The following is a 20,800-nucleotide window of genomic DNA, read 5'->3' as shown; positions in this document are numbered from 1 at the left end:
AAGCCGCGGTTCATGGAAGAGGGCGTCCTTGGGAATCGAATCCAGACCACCCCGAGTTCCGATGCGAGAGAAGAGAGGACAGCCGTGACCCTCATAAACATGTCAAGTTCGAGAGGAGTGCGTCTTCGGTTGAACATGAGCCCCGCGTTCGCGAAGAGGCCGGCACCCTGCGGCGCCGAGGGTAGGCCGGGACGCTCGCGGCAAAAACAGTTTCCCGGAGTTCGCGGACCCACAGGCCAGCAGTGTCTTGCAACGCAACGGCCTTACTAACTGCTCGAGGCGGAGAGGGAGGCCGGCAAGCTAGCACCAGGAGGGCTCCCAGCAGAGGAGGCGAGACGCTGGTTTAGGGGAACCGCTGCCCTCCGAGGGACACCTGATCCCCTTCGACCCATCCCCAACGGGGCCGCCGGCCTTCGCGGCTTCGTGGAAAAATCGGCGGGCGCCCTTGGTCGGCTGCATGAGCAGCGACGGCGGAAAACCGTTGGGCGAGGAGGACACCGAAGGAAAGAAAGAGAGTCCTCAGAGAGACGCGTTGGGGACAGAAGAGACAAAGGGGAGAACGAGCAGAGACGGGCGAGGTGAACGGAAGCAGATCGCGCTGGTCTGTAGTCGGCGAGGCCGGACCTGAGGGGATCCGCAGCAAACTGACCGCCAGCCGAGATGCCCAAGAAGCCTGACGCCACAACCTGTCATAGTCACCGAAATGTGGGACCGCAACCAGGCTGAGCGCCACCCCCGCCAGAGCAGCCGAGAGCGAGGCACCTGTTGGCCGGACTGCACCGAAGCCTAATACCAGACAGCGGTGAGCGGAATCCCAGTTTCACCTTCAGGCAGAGAGGGAATAAATGAGGTTGACTCGGAGGCGTTCTGTGTTGGCTCAATTCTCCTCGCTTCAGCAGAACCCGTAGATAGCAACAACAATTGTGTTGCTTTGTGACTGACCCCCGGCAGGCGGGAACGTCACAGAACTATGAAGTGGTTCCGGACGGTGCTGCGCAACCACGCCGCCAACAGCCCAGCTCTGACCATGTGCACGTTGAAGGGGCCTAAGCCGTACTATACACGGTGACGCAGACGTGTTGGTGTCTTCGCTCGCTTCAGTTGCGACACTTTGCTCGTTTCTTGTTTATTTGTTTTTACCCTCAACGTCGACAGCGACAGCACTTTTTTTTTTCATAAGAGGGAATAATGCCACCTAGTATTGCCAGTTGGCGCATAGCTGAGGACGACGAAGTAGGCCTCTCGCTGTCGGGGATCGGTCGCCATTGCTGCATTTGCTTGCCTGGCCTTGTCTGCCTTCCTGCCTGCCTGGTATTGAAGCACCAAACGTCAACAAGTACGTTACAATATAGTGACGAATATCGCTTTTATTTTATTTTGAAGCGTAAAGCTTCGCTAGGCCCGTCAACACCGCGCTTCGCGTGAGCCGTACTACATATTTGGCCCAGCTGCACATGCTCGAAACCGAGTGACGTCACGCGGAGCGCAGGTGGCCGCTGCTGCCGCAGCCGTCGTCGCCGCCGCGCGCTGACTCCGTCGTCTGACCTTTCGCCGCCGCCGCGCGCTACTGCGCGTGTGCGTCGCCACTTCTCCTCCTCGCCACCGTTTTACCCTTCGCCGCTGCCGCGCGGTTGCCGCCGTCGTCCCAAGAGGAGAAGGTTCTTTCGCAAGGCGTTGCGAGAACGCGTGAGCGGCAGCGGCGGCCATAGAAGAGGCGGCCATCCTCGCCACCGTTTGTCCTTTCGCCGCAGCCGTGCGCAGTGCACATTTGAAAGGAGGAGTATATAAGGCGCGCTTGCCCATAGTACAGGCGCAGACACTGGCCAGAAGAAGAAGCAACAGTCGGACGGCGGAGAAACACCGATCCAGAAGTGGTAGCTTGGGAGTTGGATGAAAAGCAGCGAGAGCTTTTCGCTTCGAGATATCCAAGCTTAACCTTAGCTAAGCCACAGCCATTTTTTTATTTGTTTTTCCTTCTTATTCCATCTGAATTTCGAGTTGTTGAAATTGTATTTTGTTATTTTTATTGATGCGTTTTGCCTGTATTACTTCTGTGCTGCATATTTGGGCTACCTCTTGGCCTAAGAAAATAAGAGGCTGATTTTAGTAAGAAGGTATACTTATGTGCATAATGCAAAGCTTATGTAGTTTTAAGATATTTAATATAAATTTTTTGTCTTTGTGTCCATGCCTCAGTTGCTTGAAAATTACTGCTGCATGAAAGGCATTTATTTGACCGCCCAATTCTAACTATTCAATTATTCCGTAATGCTCTCAGTAGACGAAGTCAATTGTTTTTAAAAGGGCAAAACAATAAAGGTATGTGCATAAGAAAAAATTCAGGGGGCACTTTGGCTCTCTAAAGTGCTGCAAGGCGAAAGCGTTTCCTGACGCAGTTTTTTTTTTAATTTTCATTTTTTCGTTTTTTATTTTTTAAAATTTATTTCATACTGTAGATCATTTTACAGATCCAAGCAGAACAAATACATGTTAGATAACACAGATACACGGGCAACAAGTAAAATAAAAAGAAAAAACTAAAAAAAGCATGCAGGATGACTATGCGCTTACATTTTATCGTGTCAATTAATTCCACTCACTGATGGTACGCGGGAAAAAGGAAAATTTAAAAGTGTCAGTTCTAGCAAAGTACGGGGTAAGTGAACCGGGATGAGGATGACGTGTGATGCTTGTAGCAAAAACGATAAATAGGGTGCAGGATCAAGGGCCAGTTTGTTATTTATGAGCAAGGAAAGAAATTCTCGCCGAATATTTTTTCTTCTTACATCAAGAGGTTGGATACGGTTAGATTTCATTAGCTCAGACGGAGAATCCAAAGGTGAAAATTTAGAATAAATAAATCTTATGGCTTTTCTTTGGATTCTATCAATTTTTTTTAATATTGGTATTAGTATAAGGATCCCACACCACGCATGCATATTCGAGCTTAGGCCTGATTAGTGAGTTAAACGCCAGAAGTTTAAGCTGAGGGGGAGCTTTGGAAAGTTTATTTCTTAAAAAACAGAGTTTGCGAAAGGCGGACAAACGGATATTTTCCACATGTCAATTCCAGCACAGATTGTTAGTTAATGTTACACCCAGGTATTTAAAACTGGAAACTTCTTGTAGTGTTGTTTGTCCGAGGTGATACCTGTGCTCAAAAATATTTTTTTTACGTGTCACGCGAAGGAAGTTGGTTTTTCTTATTCTTTTGTTATTTTATTTGTTATTTTTGTTTCTTTCCCTATTTGTATTTTTTATTCCTTTTATTTTATGAAACCCATGCATTCACTAGATGCGCCTTTATTCATGCTGAATCCCTTAGCCTTCGTGGCGGAGTGGTACTGTCTCCACTTGAAATGCCAGAGGCCCTGGTTCGATTCCTAGCCTCGACACAGTGTTTCTTTAAGTGATGACGCCGAAACGCGGACACACTTGCTAACATTCTTTGGTCACGACAGTATGAGGCATTAAAGGCTTTCGCCTTAAAAAAAATATTTCTTTGTCACTATACCTGCAGTCCCATCTGCTTATTGGCGAACATTTCTACCTATATTTAGTGCTGTTGATTCGTGCTCTACGTGTTTGATCACATTTTAATAAACTCTTTCTGTACAAGAATGTGTAACCTTGTGTCTTTACCCTTGAAAGAAAATAACAGACCTTTGCAAAGTTGTGCAAAATATGGTTGAAATAGGCAAGGCTCAACTTATTTTGTTGTGTTCATTTCAGCTAGCCATATATTCATCATACAAATTATCAGCTACATAACCTCAAGTCGCATTACCTTATGCATGCATGTATTTCATCCAGAATAATTGTTTCTACAGTTCTATATCTTGTATAACTGAAGACCACAAAATATAATGGTCTTGCTAAATAGCAGCTTAAAATTTGCTTCAAATGTGTGGGCACGGACAGGGTGTGCTCATCGCAAAGGATGGCAAGCTTCGGCAACCAAAAGTATGTTCTTTCGTCATGTGCAAAATACGTATAATTACAAAATTTCCTAATAACTACCACATCAAGTGTGAAATGAAGAAAAAGAAATAGACTAGTGCTTGCGTGCGTTTAAATGTCGCATTGTCTGGAACGGAAACATTCTTCACTTTGGTAGACCTGCCATTGCTAACTGGGCAGAGTGCGTGTGTGTATGCATCCTCTTCAGGCGCGGCATGTACAGTCTTAGCCAAAAGTAACCCGGCACAGGTGGTTTGTTTCTTAGCCGCGTAGCGAAGCACTTACGGCAGCCCTTAAGCTTTGAATCTGTGCACAGTGAGGTGAACCCTTGTACTCATATTATGGCACCTTTCGATCTTATGGGTGCCGTAAAGGCTCCGTTATATGGCTGAGAAGCAAAGACCTGTTGCTCGGTTACTTTCCATCCATCCTGTACTGATGCGCTAAATATCCAATGCTTGTATAGAAAGCTGAAATGTAAAGATATATATGGGCACTACAAAAAAGTGCCTTATTGGGCAAAATCACCCATGCAGTGATTTCAAGCCAAGCATGAGAAATTAACAGAAAACAGTGTTTTTGAGATTGATGCCTTCACAAGTGGCCCTGGTATGACTCCAGTCAACGGGAATTTTTTTGTTCATTTTGCAAGTGCCGCGAATTAAAATGTTTACATTGTATTTATTTCTTTAAATGACAAGGACAAGCTATTGCGTAAGAATTAAGTTAGAAAGCATAACTGAGACTGAAGCCAGCGTAACTTCACAATGTGACAAAGGAGATCTTAGTAGATGCTGCATAAATAATGATCTGGGAGGATAGAAATATTTTCGGTGCAATGAAATGTCCGTCAATAAAATACAAAAATTTGAATGTTTTTCTTCCATTTCGATAATTGCATGTCTCGTAGGCGATATACCCAGAAATGAATGTGAGTTAAGGGGCTCATTAGTGTAATGGTTAAAAAGCAGCTACTGAGAGGAAATGAAATAATTAAGGAATTATTTTGCTCTACCTCGCCAATAAAATATGCAAAGTATTAACACTGTGCCACTTGTCTATGTCCAAATACATCTGAAATGCGCAAGAGCACAAGTACATAACAATGGATAATGAGGCAAGGCTAGGGTAAACATTACATGGTGATATTAGCCTTTCTGTATTCATTTTACTGCTAACGAATAATTGAAAGTCATTGGAGTGTCTCATGTCTACTTATGAGAGAAGATTTGATGTGCTATATCATTTGACTTCTGCGTTTCTCTCGCAAAAGCACATGAATAACTTCCTCAATGGTGACTTTCTAATGGGCCATAAGGAAGGCATCAACTTGACACTAGACCTGCAAAGTCCATTTTCGTTAGGGCGGAGCAGGACTAACAGATGTTTGCACAGTTAAGTTTTCCACTTTGAAGATATGCAGGCATTTATGGAGCCAGTGTCAAGAGAACTGACGCGAGTCAGACATTTTGTTAATCTGCACAAGGGCACATGCAGCTGTGCATGCTGGGTTGTGAGAATTAAGCAGTGAAATATTTGTGTGCTCTTTATATGTGACTGTATTTTTGCAGGCTCTCTTAAAGCATGGATTTTACCTTGTCGTAAGAGTATGTTGTCCAGCAGTGCGCTACTTCCTACAGTAAATAGGCTACTATTACTCCCCCTAGTCATGAGCCATGCCTAAAATTTGTACATAGCACAGATCATCAACGAATTAAGTCATGAAGAAAGTCCATGTTTTAATCATGGAAGTTTCCACGGTTTTCTGGACAATGATCATCTGATGGCTCTGCAGTGGGACTCGAAGCGTTGATCTCCGCAGCTTTGATCTCCTCGCCTGTAGCAGGCGCTCCATCCGTGCCACAAGCTGCAGCACCTGAAAGGTAAACATCAGAGAATGCAAGATGCACAATTGCAATCACTGAAATGTAAAGCAGTCAACGTAAGTATGTCATCTCTACCCTCATTTTTAAAGAAAACTGGAAAGGAGGGAGGATGAAGACTGCGAGTATGATGTTGAAAGGTAAATGAACACTATGCTATCACGTCTTCAATCTCGCCGAACACGTTTGCTTGGACTTAACAACTTGCCACAGAGCTCCTTGAATAAATACATTTTGCTGCTAAAAAGTATTTCCATTTTTCAAAAGGACACCAAGGCCAAAGGGAGCAAGGCGTTCACTGAGGGGATTGCAAAGGTAAAACCGGAGTTGATTATAATGCATTGGTACTGAAAACATGTTTCAACTTCCCGCTCATCAGAGGCACCTCCACATGCTGCAGTTGCTGCTGCATGTTGTGCGGAATCGGAGAGAGCACAGCCAATAGCCCCAGGAGCCAAATGAGTCAGTGTAGCAGGCATGTGTGGCACTGGCTAGGCAGCTGCGTATGCTCTCTCCTAAAGAGCGATGAGAAGCAATATATGAGATTCAGAGCTTAGTGTACCTCAGGCTGCAAGAAGTCATGACCGATGTTCGCATCGTAACTGGGGATCCTGTCTTCTATTTAACTGTGCAAATAAAATTGTGGTCGGATACAGCTTAAAAACGCAGCTTCTTTTCCCCATCAAAGGACCCCCTTCCAGCCAATGGCATCGGCAGATTCTCATGACCATGCTACTGTCACAAAGCAGGGAGTGGTAGATGAAAGGGGATAATCTTTCCTTTATGGTCGCAGATAGACCCACGTCTGCATTGTGGCGCCGCTCCCTGTATTATCATGCTAGCAGTGTCATAAGAATAGGCCGACCCATTGGATGGAAGGCGGTCCTTTGACGCGGCATTATTGAGTTGTATCCGACTACAAAATTAGAAAATATAACTTTTCGATGATAACTATCAAAGTAATTGAATAAATTGATATAATAGAAAGTGGCACCCTAGAGGAGGGCTCTTAACAAATTTCGACCACCTGGTTTTTTTCTAATGTGCACCACCGCACTTTTTGATCAGAAGCCAAGTGCCATAACGTCTGGGCTACAGCAGTACGCTGTTCCAAAATGCAGTTTGTGTAATACTCAAAAGATCTGTTTTTTTTTTGCGATCAGAATTGTGAAATGTTTGGTTTGGTTGGTTTATGGCGTATAACCTGCATGCAGGGCAGTACAGGGCTATTACCTTTGTACACCTGCCACATTGCTGCTTAAATGTATTCATGCCATACAACCTGGAACATGCTGCTTAAATGTATTCATGCCATACAACCTGGAACACATAACATCATTTATTTTTTTTCAGGGACAACAAACCATATGACGGTGATGTGCCATGTTCAGTCAAATATGAACTGAAGTACAAAGCACAATGTAAGATTAAGTACAAAGCAAAAATAAATGTTATCGTTGTCTACATTGTGCTGCTGCTGATCATTTCCTCCTGCCACGAGACCTTGCCGCTTGTGATGAAATCTTCACTCAGCTTGTCCCTTGTAGCATAGGCAGCCTGAATGGAGAGCACACGGAACATTGAAGCAAAAGCATTCTCTTCAGCGCATCAAACCAGACAGCCTTAACTACCAATCACAAGCACAATAAAAAGAGCAATTAAATGTTAACAGTGTTTTAGTTTCTGTATGCATATCATTGAGCAACATGAATACCTAGTTGGGTGGTGACCCATGGCAGGAAGAGGTGGAAGCGCTCCGTTTCCATCCACCTCCTGCCTCCACGATCCTTCATCTAGCCGTCCTTGGCCTTTCACATGATGAGTGGTGCCTAGTGGGCAAAAGGCAGTGCGGGAGGTAGGTGTCTGGGTCATTAGAAAGTTATGCAGTGCAACACAAGCCGTAATCATGCGGTTGATGTTTTCCTCCTTGGCCTAAAAGGTCGACGTAGGATTCGCAACCTTTGGGCAAAAATGCCAAATGCATTTTCAATGATTCGTCGGGCCCTGTTCAATCTAAAATCAAAAATTCTTTTCACTTTCTGTCTTGCAAACTGGCTTGGTGTCTGCTCTGTCTGCTGTGCTTGCCCTTCACTTGTACCTCCAAGCAGGGGAGCCAGATCTGCTGAGTAACAAGTGCAGATTTAGTTTATTGAAATTAAAATAACAGCGAGTTCATTTAAATAATAAAAGGTCATAATTTCTAGCACACTCAATGTTTAACCATGACAGTGCTTATCAGTAGTTTTGTTTTGTTCTTAGGCAAACAGTTATTGTCTGGTTAACTGCAATGGCATCATGCATAGCGATTTCGGCCAGTTCAGGAAAAATCTCTTCAGCGTTCAATACAATTCCTCATTTTTTACGCATTATGCTGGTTGGTGAATCATGAACAGCTGATTATATTAAGGAGCCGTAAAGGCTGTTTAAAACCACTGCCTGGGTGACAGCAAACAGACAGACTGCAACGGGCATAAATTTCTGTACGTACTCTTCCTTGCATATGGCCTCATCAGGTAGGTTTTGAGAGAAAATGCCTCCTTCTCCGACGAAGTAGTACGATTTACTGCCAATTTCGCCCAAAGGCGAGTCACCAGGGATGCCTTGCTGGCCTTCAGCCACTTTCTGAAAGAAGGGGCTTCGGCCGAAGTTCCCTCCATCGGCCTCACTGCCGTTGTGGCCCACTTCTACAAACAAGAACCAAAATACGCAAAGGTTATTCATAACTTCTCTCCAAGGGCAACATGAAGACCACGTGAACTTATTATCGCTAATTCATTTGCATGAAAATTCAGCGCATACAGCTAATAGAGGTAGATATGGTCAAACAGAAGTAATGTTCTGCCAAGTTCTAGCCTTGAGTGCCACAGTGGGAAGTTGCATTTGAATCTTTATGGTGTTATTTCAGAGTATTCAAGAAAGCATTATTTATGGTCTTGTTTTCTAAAATCAACACAGTAACTCCTCAGGTGTCTCACAAGATAGTTGTACACATTGCAAACAACATGATTGACATCGACATAAAGGTAGACGATGCGTGATTGTGACGCTGGCCACTCTTTTTGGTACAATTGAAGAAAAACACTGAAACTGGAAACATTACGCGTAACAAAGCACAGCCACATAAAGCGCTATTTACAATACAAATAACACAATGAACACGCCAGAAATGCCAACAAAATATGAAAATAAGCTATAAGTAATATTACACGACATAAAATGACACTATAATCAATGATTTCTCCTAATCACAGTGAAAGGTATGAAAACAAAAAACTAAGAAATGAGAGGAATAACTGCGCAGCAACAGTTACGATATCAGATATATGACAGAAACGCACAAAAACTATTGCCACACACTGGAAAGCATGAACAGAGGAGAATACAGAATGTATGAACGCAATTTTAGTACCTCCCAAGGATGCCGCTGTCTGCAAGGAAAGACTGCTGTGCTATGATCGCCTGTTTCAGTAGCGCACTCGTCAACCACGGACATAATCATCATCATCATCATCACCCAGACTACGCCCACTGCAGGGCAAAGATCTCTCTCATGTCTCTCCAATTAACCCTGTCCTTCGCCAGTTGCAGCCACCGTATCCCCGCAAACTTCTTAATCTCACCCGCTTACCTAACTTTCTGCCGCCCGCCTGCTACGCTTGCCTTCTGTTGGAATCCACTCCGTTACCCTTAAGGACCAGAGGTTATCTTGCCTTTGCACTACATGCCCTGCCTAAGCCCATTCCTTCCTCTTGATTTCGACTAAGATGTTATTAACCCGCGTTTGTTCCCTGCCCGCTTCCGATCTCTTAGCGTTACACCTATCATTTTTCTTTCCAAAGCTCGATGCGTTGTCCTTAACTTAAGCTGAACCCTCTTTGTTAGCCTACACGTTTCTGCCCCATAGGTGAGTACCGGTAAGATACAGCTGTTGTACACTTAAGTTCTCTTGAGGGATATTGGTAAACTGCCTTTTATCAAGAGCAGTCAAGCATCTCTCCAGTCGGTTCCTAAAGCTGTCGTGTTCTGGACAATGCAGTAGCAGAGGAGGTGCATCCTCATACTCGTGACCACAGGTACATCGTGCGCTGTCTACGCGCCCAACTCTAAGTAGAAAGGGGATTAGTGAAGGCTGTTCCCAATCGTAAGCGGTGAAGGAGAGTTTCTTGGTTTCTGTTGATTGATAATGTGATTGTAAACCTTGAGAGAGGGTTAATCTGATAAAGGCTAGAAGCTGTAAAATTTGTCTGGAGCCACATTTCTGCGCTCATACCGACTCCCATGTAACTCAAAGAAAGCAGATTTCACATCCTGATAATGGCAGACTAGACGTTGAAGCATTAGCCCAAGCTTGCCTGGCCACTGCACCTGCCTCAGTGTTTCCTTGGATAAGGCAGCACCCGGGTATCCATTAGAGGACTACTAAATGCTCCATCTTTCATGCCTTGGAGAATTCTTTAAGCGTTTCGTAAACCAAACGTCTTTCATGCTGCAGAACCTACGCTGTGGGGGATTTTAATGTACCCTGTGAGTCGCTGAAGGTCAGCGACCTATGTGGATCTCCTACTGATACTATGAACTGTTGTACCAAATAAGTAGCATATATATAAGCTGTCAGTGACACTGTTGCATAAGCCAGTTTAACTGCTTGTCGTTCATTCAGCCCTGGAACTACGAATGCAGATGTTGATGAGCCAACAGTATATACATGAATGTGGCCAGGATACTGGATGTATATTTGGTACATGGCTAACTGGATAGCGACAAGTACTCTCTTGTCGCATTTCCTAATTATCCCTTCACAGATAACTTGATCATAGAGGTCGACAGGAGGCATAGGGGTACATTATATTTCCATTTCATTACTCGTAACTTGGAAAACAGTGTCGGTGTTTTAGAAACATTTTATGAATTTTGCTTCCATCGCGATCTTCAAGCGCAAAAGTTGACGGGTGTCTTTCATGTTGGGATATCACACTGAAAATGTGCCGTCAAGTCTCAGTTGCTTGAATGACTTCAAATGGAGGCTGCCATACCTCTGCAATAATCAGAGAGCTAGCAGCCGCTTGCAGAATATCCAAACACACTCCAAGACATCTGGTTATCAGCCTCTGTAAGCACTCTTGTGCAGTTCGCGAAAGGCCATGCAATATCGGTGCAGAGTACGCAATGTTTTTCACATATAAGAGCACATTGCGCTTTGAGCAGAGATGTCGAACTACCCCAAGACAAACCAACAAGTCTGCGAAGTATACTGCCAGAAAATGGAGATGCCTAAGAGTAATCATTGTTTGGTATTATGGTATATCACTGGGCAACCCCCCCCCCCTCCTCCCCCCCCCGTCCTCCCTTGTGTACTACTCTGGGTCATGTGGGCCTTTAGGGGTATTTTGTAGAAAGAAATAAATGCTCAATTCACTTTTAACGCAATGCCAGGAAGGCTTGAGTGCCTGATTTGCATTGTATCGACATTGTCAGTGGTTCAGGCTGTATTAAATGTGTACAAGCCATAGAGAGCAAGGAATTACGTACCCTTAACCATTCATATGGAGTTGGTGTTCTAGTGTATAGAGGGCCGAGAATTTACCCAATGGCTTGCCAAACCTCTAAGATAAGGGTGCATGTTGTTGATCTGCCAGCCAAGAAATTGAACGACGAAGAGCGGAGAGTATCTCCAACTGCTAGAAATCTGAAAAGAGGGGTAGAGAAAGAGAAGCCGAAGACAGTGTTTTAGCTGCGCAGGTGCAATGCCAAGCAGTAAAAATTTTGCGCAGTTATGGTTCCAAAGCAAATGTCAAAATGCGCACTTTTTCACAGTATCCTCCAGTTCAAAAAGGTACTTCGCTAACTGAAATGCAGTAAAACCGATCTATGGTAAAGCTGCTCGAACCAGCAAATATTGTTACTATATCAGTGTTTTTACTGTATCAGTTTTTGATGATGACATGGATGTGAGGATGTTCTTTGGTAATTGACTACAAATTGTTTTAAACAGAGTTTAGAGTAAAAAAAAAAACATCTAAAATATAGCTCCCAGCCTTATATTATCCCATTATGCACTAATGACTTATTTTATGTATTTGGTACATAATGACGAAATCGGAAATGTTATCACATTTTCGATTTCGACTCAGTCTTGAGAAAGTATAGCATGATTATAATGCAGAGAAACAAAGGACGTGACCAAAGCCTTCAAAAATTTCGCTTCTCTTTTCTCCTGAAAGCCTCGCGGTTAAGCCATACTGTTTAAAAATTGTATCCATTTTCTTCCTTCTGCAGGCCTTGCGGGTGCACAGTTACCGATCTGGGGCTCCGAGATGTCCCAGACCGCATGCGTGCCGCGGCGGTTTAATTTCACGCGAGGTACGCCGTTATGAGCAGACTCATTAAAGATGTCTTTAGTTTAAACAAAAAATATGTATAGCCGTCTTAAGAAGGCGAAATCGCACCGCAATTTCACTACTTTATCCTAGTTTACTACAGCGGGGTTCTACACCAACTGCAATCCATTTGAAATTCAAGAATCAACTCATTAGAGCCTATAAAAATGAGGCATGAGGCATATGGTTTTGCATTCCTCGCGCTCCTAGTTACTCTGTACATTTTAACTTATTTGGTTAAAGAGAAAAATAAAGAAGTGAACCAACAACAGGGAATATAGGTGCGTGCCTAATTAGCAGGGCAAATATTTTTCTTACCTAATAGCTTGCGCCAGTCTGTGATCCGCATGTATTTCCTTACGAAATCACGTGTCCTTCTTTGCAGTACGGGGCCCAATGAGTTTCACAAGCGCCTCGAAGCCGCTGGGTCGCATGCGCAGGTAGCTGCCGAGACGAGAACACAATAGTGAGATGACAGCACAGCCCTTCGTATAGAATGCCACGAAATTTACGGGAACTTACTCTCTGTAGTACTCCGCATCATTGTCGCGAAGGAGTGGCAAGAGATTGTTGGCCTGGCCCAGCCTGTCACACTCCTGCATGGACGGGCGCCCCCACCACCGCCTCCGCACACGTACGGGTTGCTCAGCCATGTGCAATTCTTCTAACATAGCCATGACGGAGCTGCAGAGGAGGATCGAAACGACCTCCTCCTCTTCCGAAATGTTAGCCACCTTGCTAAATGTTCTGGTTGTTCGCAGCTGCAAACTCACGAACAGCGAATACACGGCGCGGGACTAGCAGACTCCACAGGACGGGGAAAAAAAAGCGCGCGAAATGCCGGGGCTCGCGCGAGCTCTCGCGAGATCTCGTCGACGTCGTGGAAAAGCCAGAGACAGCAGTGACGCGGCGGATCTGCCTCTCCCGCGCGTGAAAAAAGTGATAACAAGACCCCGATGTTGCCCAGGAGCAACAGTTCATTACTAAGTACTCAATAATAAAGCAAATTTTTTTCTTCTTCCTTTTGTATGCAATTTTGTGTGTGCCCAAACACATCAGGCTTTTTAACTCCCTGGATTTGACAATAAACTTTTGGGCCTCAAAGGGTGAACCCATTAAGCCTCACCCACCGAAAACGTTATGAATTTCCATGACTTCATCATTAAGGTTCCTTGATCACAATAATGTAAAAAACCTTAAGATTCATCAAGAAAAAATTATTTACATATCGGTTCATTCAAGCTAATTTTTATATCTGAGTGACTGAGGTCCACAAAAACCTTGTGTTAACACCAAGGCACATGCAGGAATTCGAGTGAAAAAAGCGCGCGAACTGCCGGGTCTGTTTTGGTTAGTGCTAGATTTTTCCCGAATTTATGTTTCCGCGGGCGTCCTGCATCTCTGGCAGCTTATACTATGGCCTTGCATTGGTAAATATGTGAGAGAAGAGCGTTACTTGAGGTATGGTAGATATGCGGGCATAAATTGAAACTGCTCACATTATTTTTTCTCTTTGTTAAGGTCGGGCGTTAATCGCTTAAGTGTCTCCTCCAATTTTCTGGACTACGGGTACATTAACTCTGTTGCGTTAAAAAAAATGAAAATGATAACTGGTGCTTAGGCAAGGAGAGACGCCGACGGCCAAACTTCTTGGTGGACGCCTTGACCAAACCGAGAGAAAGGAATAAAAGGGGGGGGGGGAGGTTAAAAATTCTGAGGGTAATTTAGCCTGCTCACGGGGAGGAATGCCAAAGCATGTCACTTGCATTGATAAATAGAAGGGGGGGGGGGGGGGGAGCGTTACTTGGAGTATGGTATATATGCGTGCAGAAATGAAAATTATTTCCATTTTTGCTCTTTGTATCATATGAAACGACGAGCGTTAATGGCTGAAATGTCTCCTCCAATTTTCTGGACGAAGGAGCCTTTAACACTATCGCGTTGAAAAAAATGAAAATGATAACACGACGGCCATTATTATTTATTCTTTTAAAAGCGATCCTTTTTTCTAGGCACGAAATAGCCCTACGGTTCTCTCTAGCAAGGATTTCAAACGTGGCCGCATCACCAGCTACCTCAAAGCAGCTGAAAAAAATGTTTGAAAAGTCGCGTGCATAACCGTAGAAAAAAAAAGTTTGAAAAGCACGTGCATAAGCGTAGACGCAGTGCCGCAAAGGGATAAGCTAACGCAGAACTATTCGAACCTGTGTCCCGAGTATATGTCGTTTATGGGAAAAAAAATGCTGTGAGAAGGCACATGTAAGTTATAATTCGCTTGAACGCACGCTTTTTGCCTTAAATGCGATAGATTGTTTCTGTATCGTTAGGGTTGTCGGCTGCTGAGCTTGAGGACGTGGATTCAATCTCGACTTTGGCTGCCCCGTTTGACTGAGGGCGAAATGCAAAAGACCTCCGCACTACACTACTACACTACACTACACTACACTACACTACTTCGCCATTTCCGGTTACGATATACTACACCACCTCGTCATTTCCAGTTGCGGTTTACGGATTCTAGGGGTTCAACGTCACAAAGAAACTCAGGCTATGAGGGAGGCCGCAGTGTAGGGGTCACGACATACTGCGACACTTCATTACATCCGGTCTTCTCGTTACGACACACTACAACCTTTCTTACACTACAGCTCATTCCATACATCAGGTGACTTGGTACAACGATCTGTGGACACTTTCTGCGGACGCCTTTTCCGTTGTGTAAGCCATGTAATGCTTTCGCATTCATAAGTGCGAGGGAAAGCAGAGCTGCAGTGGGGGGCTTCGCAATAATTTCAACACCACGCGGGCGCCTTTTGTAATTCGCCTTAAGTCAAACGGGGCCGCCAAGCAGAGAATAAATCCACGCCCTCGAGCTCGGCAGCCGACAGACTTAACGACACAGAAACAATCCACAGCACTTAAAGCACAAAAGCGTGCGTTCAAGCGAATTATAACTTACATGTGCCTTCTACATATCAATTTTCCCATAAACGTGATATACTCGGACACAAGTTCGAATAGTTCCGCGTTAGCGTATTCCTTTGCGGCACTGCGTCTACGGTTATGCACGCGACTTTTCAAACTTTTTTTTTAGCTGCTTTCAGGTAGCGGGTGATGCGGCCACATTTGAAATCCCTGCTAGACAGAATCGTAGGGCCACTTCGTGCCTAGAAAAAAGGATCACTTTTAAAACAAGAAATAATGATGAGCGTCGCGTAATTCTGTGGTGCGCCTAGGAGGTGCTGTGTGATGCTACCACTTTTTTGTTGTCGTCACGTGGTGGAATCTTTTACTAAAAGGCCCTGTAGCTGTTTAGTTGCGGAAGCTGCTTCGGATGATGAAGAAAATAACTGAGCGTAAATTCATTTTTTTTAGGAATAGAACAAATTCCATGGCAGTGTGTGCCATGCGTGAATATTTCTTTTTGAGCTATCATATATATCTGTGAAATAGCCTGTTGGGAATTACGATGACAGGTTTTAAGTGCGTAAGGCCAGCTTTGTCCAAAAAGCCACGGTCCACGGCGGCACTGGGAAGGGAGGCGCGGAATCAAACCCCGCACCTCCCGCATGCCAGGCGGATGCTTAGGCGGAGAAAGAGCACTTACCGTTCACTGCTTCAGTGGACTGCTGGCTCTGCTGTCCAGCAGGTTCAGGATGTTCAGAGTTAAGTTCCAGAGGCGGAGCTCCTGAAGCTTTGCTGCTGAAAGGAGGCAAGTACCTTTGGCGCTCTTCCTTCTGAAGTGACTCGACTTCACCACTGCTCTCATCAGAGGGCCGTTTCCAAGCTGCAAACAGCTTTGAAAATCGCTTCTGCTTCTTCTTACTTGCCCCGGCCACGTTTTCTTTGTGCTGGCCGACTTTCTCCGGTGTGGTCGCGGCTGAACACGAGACTTTCGCAGGCATGATAGAAGCTTCAGGAGCATCCTCTGCATTGCTCGATCGTAGGCTGGGCTGGTCTCCTTTCTTCTGAGCTGACCCTAACATCTTCACGTATTCTCCATACTTCTCAATGAATGTTGGTTCACGTGACCGAGAAGGAGTTTTTATGGCCCGTATTATTTGCGTGCTTTTTATAAACTTTTTTTTTACTGAAACGAAACCATCACCTGAAAATAGGCCTTTGCGTGGCTTCTCATGCAAGTGGCGCTGCTGATCTTCTCTTCGCAGCATTCCTGCATTTTCTGCCGTCTGTGAACTGTCTCTGCGTAGGGACGTATTCAGAGAGTGCAAATCTGCCAAGCCTTTTTCTTTGCTGCTGCAAAGCTCTTCTCCCTTGGATGAAGCTGTGCTCGTCCTTTGTTCTCCATCCACTTGCCGTACGTCAGTGAGAGCTTTTGATCGTTCTTTAGGTGGCTTTTTAAAACGCGCAGAGGGCTTAGAAATCCTCGTTCTTCCAAGTACTGAAGCTAGGCTTTTCTTTTGTGCACGAAATTGTTCGAAACATGGTCCTCTTTCTGGTGAGGGAGTCTCTGGTCTAGCAAATACACTTTTTCGTTCAACGAGTGTGGGAGAAAGTGTGGTCCAGGGTTCACTATGTAAAACTTGTTCCATGTACCCTGTCCGATCTCGCGGCGTCCAATTCTCAGCAAAATTACTTGGGGACCTCGTATTTAGGTAGCGTGCACTACCTCGACGAGCCTGAGTGTCCGTTTCAGTAGCACGAAGTGAGTGCTGCGTAATGTTTCCACGCTCTTCAAAACGTGGGCCACTTGAGCTAGTTTGATCATGTGGCTCGAAAGGTCCTTGTGTCTTGCGGGTGTAGCACGGTTTCTTTATGTTTGCTGTACTGCTTGATGAATTGACAGCTGCTAAGGGCACCCTCTGTGTCTTTTTCCCATGAGGTAGGTTATATGAAAGGTCACAGCTTGAAACCTTCAAAAAGTCACTGTCCAATTCGTAAGACTCTCCTTCATATTCTTCCTGCACGTGATCCAGGTGTATTGTATTCTCTTTATCCTCCGGCGCGGAAGACAATTTTTCACGTGTGCACTGCTGTGGTTGCGCATCACGGTCGTTAACGACTTTCGTTTCAGAATTTTGAACTGGTGTTATGTCAAGATGGAGTATGACTCGTGGTTGTTTTATTCGGCTTCTGTTGGGATCTGGTTGGACCTTGATATCTCCGTCCACCATTTTTGGTTCCGAAGAGCATAGTCCTTCTTCGGCTGTGCGACGACGCACTTGCTCTACAAAACTCGAATCTTTTGGCAAATAGTACACCACATCCGTATCTCGGGAAAATGCATGTACAAAGACCAAGTCCGTGTCGTCTGACTCCAGCGACTTCGACTCTGCTTCCTTAGCAGCAGCAATGGGCCATCCTAAGTCACTAGGGATGGTCACAGTCTCTTTTTTTACTTCTTTCTCAGGACTTGTTTCCGTTTTCAGAGCGGCACTTTTGTGTTCAAGGCGTTCAGCGCGCGTTAAATCCATCTCTGCTCCTTGGTTCTTTTCTTCCGTAGGTTTTACGCGTGAATCAGGTCCGTTAGGGTGAGCCGCTGGACTGAGGAAAAAAAAAACGTGCAGCACAATGTAGTGCTAGATTAGCCAAGCTGAAGGTTCCTTTGAACAGAAGTCAGGAGTTCCACTGTTCTGTCATAATAGTCGTTCTGTGATTAAATTTGATATTTAATTTCATTTGAAAGCATTCCACGACTTGAATTAGACGACTTTATTTTGGGACTTTCCAAAACAGGAAGGCTACAAAAATTTAAACAAATTAATTACGGACGAATGAAAGTTCGTTTTTTTCTGCACTCAAAAGTTGAGCATTTCTCATACGTGCTTCTAGAACCCTAGACTCGTAAACAATTCGACTACGGTAATTAACTTGAGCACATACTTGTTGAAAGCCATCCGGCGCATGAACAACAAAACAGAGGTTTTTGAAATCCAAAACAAATTCTCACCTGATAGGACTGAATTGTGTTCTGAAAATTTCCGACTGTTCACTTCGCGTAATTTATTACAAACCTTCTAGCGGGAACCTCATCAAGGCTGGATGGACCGTGTGTTCGTTGGCACAGAAAAGTTCTCTCAGTGAACGTGTATTTACAAAGAACCAACGGGCAAGTTGTTCTGGGGCTTAAAGGGCCCACGGCGCTGTCGTTCGATATACTGCAGTTTTTCATTCATGGCACAATTTCGAAAGCCTACTTTTTTCCAAAGTTTGAGGGCACTGTGCATGCTGGTTATTGCGATGATGATGGCGGACAAATGATTAGGCCGCAAAAGTAGCTGTGACGGAAGAGTGAAAATTACAAAGGAAAATTGTCGGCATAGATCATTATAATGTTTGATGGTATGAGGTATAACGTCCTCAAGCTTTCCGTTGGCTACATGGGCACCGTGGAGGAACCGGAATTTCGACCACGTCGAGTTCGATGCGCACTGACACTGCACAGTACACAGGCGCCTTGAGTTCGCCTCTATTGTATCGCAGGCGCCACGGCCGGGTGGACGCACATTCTTAAGAGCATTAAGATGATTCGGGGCGAAGTTATCTACGACTTCAATCCAATGAATGGAGTACAAGGGGCTCATTAAATGTTTTGTATGACTGTCACTAGATCGGTGCGCATTAAGGAGCCGGCAAGCCGAGAACAGAAGCAGGCGCTCGTGAGCCACCGAACATTCTTGTACGATCGTAAGCGTTCATCTAATCACCGGCAGCGGTGCGTAGCGTTGCGTTTAATGTGGCGACGCCCCCTCAACGCCGCTTGCACGCCGCAGCGATTGCCGCCGGGGAAGTCTAATTTATCCCTTCCATGGCCGATAGAGCGCGCAGACAAGAAGCTGCAAGAGGACGACTGCGGCGTCAAGCCTATATTTGCTCCCCGTTTTGGAGCTAGACTACGACCAGACGCGGTGCCCTTTGAGAAAAAAAGGCTGCGTGCTACAAGAGAGTCCGCGCCATAATGTCTCGTCTCCGACTGTGTATTTTGAACTACCACTATACCGCACAACTTCCCGGACAACCCCTCTGCCACTCAGCGTATCGAGCCCGCGATGAAAGCGCGTCTCTTTGGAAGCCAACGTCTTCGGACGAGGTGTTCCAGCATCCTCTCGTCGAATGGCTGAGGCGATTCCGGCGAAATATTTCTGGTGTTGTTTAATGCGTCTGTCTCTTGGCGTAGCGTTGTGCCGCTAATAACATCTCTCTGTACGTGCAATTTGTGGCTCTGAGCACTGCATTTAACTGCAGTGCTGGTACGGTGAAAATCGCCATTCTCTCTGCTCTCTAAAGGGCTTATAATCTCCGTCATCAGTCTGACTACGCCCACTTCAGGACAAAGGCCTCTCGCGCCTCTCTCCAATGAATACTGTCTTGTGTCATCCGTGACTACCTCATCCCCGCAAACAATCTCATCCGGCCACCTACCTTTCTTCCCACCCCTGATACGCTTTCTCTTGGAATCCTGTCCGTGACCATAAAAAACGATCCGTTATTTTGCCTTCGCATTACATTCCCTGCCCAAGCCCATTTCTTCCTCTTGATTTTGATTTGGATGTCATTAACCCCCGTTTGTTACCTGATGCACTCTGCTCTCTTCCTGACCCGTCCTCTCTGGCTTTTTAAATATCTCACTCTGCCTTACGATCAGCAAAACATGGACATCAAACGCTCACGCCGTTCCAGTGACTAGGAGTCGGCAGTCAAGTTTTGGCGGAAGTTAGCCTGCTTAAATAGAGTCTCCTACACAGTGTGACCGGAACAAACTCCTATCATCCACTCGCTCTAAGCATTTCAGGTATGTGATATTGAATATGCAGTGATTCAGAAGTATGTGTTAGTGATGGTGACTCTGCAGCATCCGAAGAATTCTCACCGGCATACAGTTCTTGCAGCCCCTTACAAAAAGCCATGTCCAGACAGCAAATGAGCTGGAACTCTATCGTCCCGGTTTTCCCACGCTACCGCCGCAATCCAGGAATCGCGATTATATTTTTTTCTAAGGGGTAGGGAGGGGGGGGGGGGGGCGGTGCGTGGCATGCTGAAAAGAGTTTAGAAGGTCCCAAAAGTTCCCCCGTTCTGCAAACTCTGTTTCACGCAGACCGCGACGAGCGCGCTGTGCTTCTCAAATCGCTTGTGCTGTTTATTTATTTTCGAGCCACGGCTGCATGGTTTGACCGTTTGGCAGTGCGTTTGGTGTGCTTGACGGTTCTAACTTCCTCTGGCTACAATGCGAACCGTGATGAATGGCAGCTGTAGAAGTTTAAAGCGCGAGAAGATTTTATAGTCCAAAGGGCAGCTATTATCAGTCAAGTCATAGCCTTCGGTCTTATGTACCCAATCCCACAAGACATCGTGGGGAAGAGAAGAAAAATTGGCAATAGTTAAACTGTGTTACACTTAGTTAGTAGAGCGTAGCTCTGTTGATATGATTAGTTCAGGCTTTAATTGCAATTACCTAATGAACGCTAATTAAATCGGGTCGCTGACTAGGACATTGCATGACACTTCACCTAAGCTTTCCAGCGGTATTTGACTGCGCGCTATAGCGCAAAGTTTGGTTGTAACTGCAATTATGTAATTAACAGTAATTCTGGTCACTAAATAGCCCAGTGGGTTTGCGCT

The 20,800-nt window shown here is 45.2% G+C and overlaps 1 pseudogene; it reads right to left on the bottom strand.

Annotated features, from left to right (window-relative positions):
* Nucleotides 1-7,304: 7,304 nt before the first annotated feature.
* LOC149354672 (uncharacterized) lies at nt 7,305-16,206 on the bottom strand (annotated as a pseudogene).
* Nucleotides 16,207-20,800: the final 4,594 nt, after the last annotated feature.

The sequence above is a fragment of the Amblyomma mixtum genome, chromosome 3 (genome assembly GCF_055824585.1).
Source record: "Amblyomma mixtum isolate Tamu chromosome 3, ASM5582458v1, whole genome shotgun sequence".
NCBI lineage: Eukaryota > Metazoa > Arthropoda > Arachnida > Ixodida > Ixodidae > Amblyomma > Amblyomma mixtum.
This window is presented reverse-complemented; position numbering and strand designations above follow the sequence as displayed.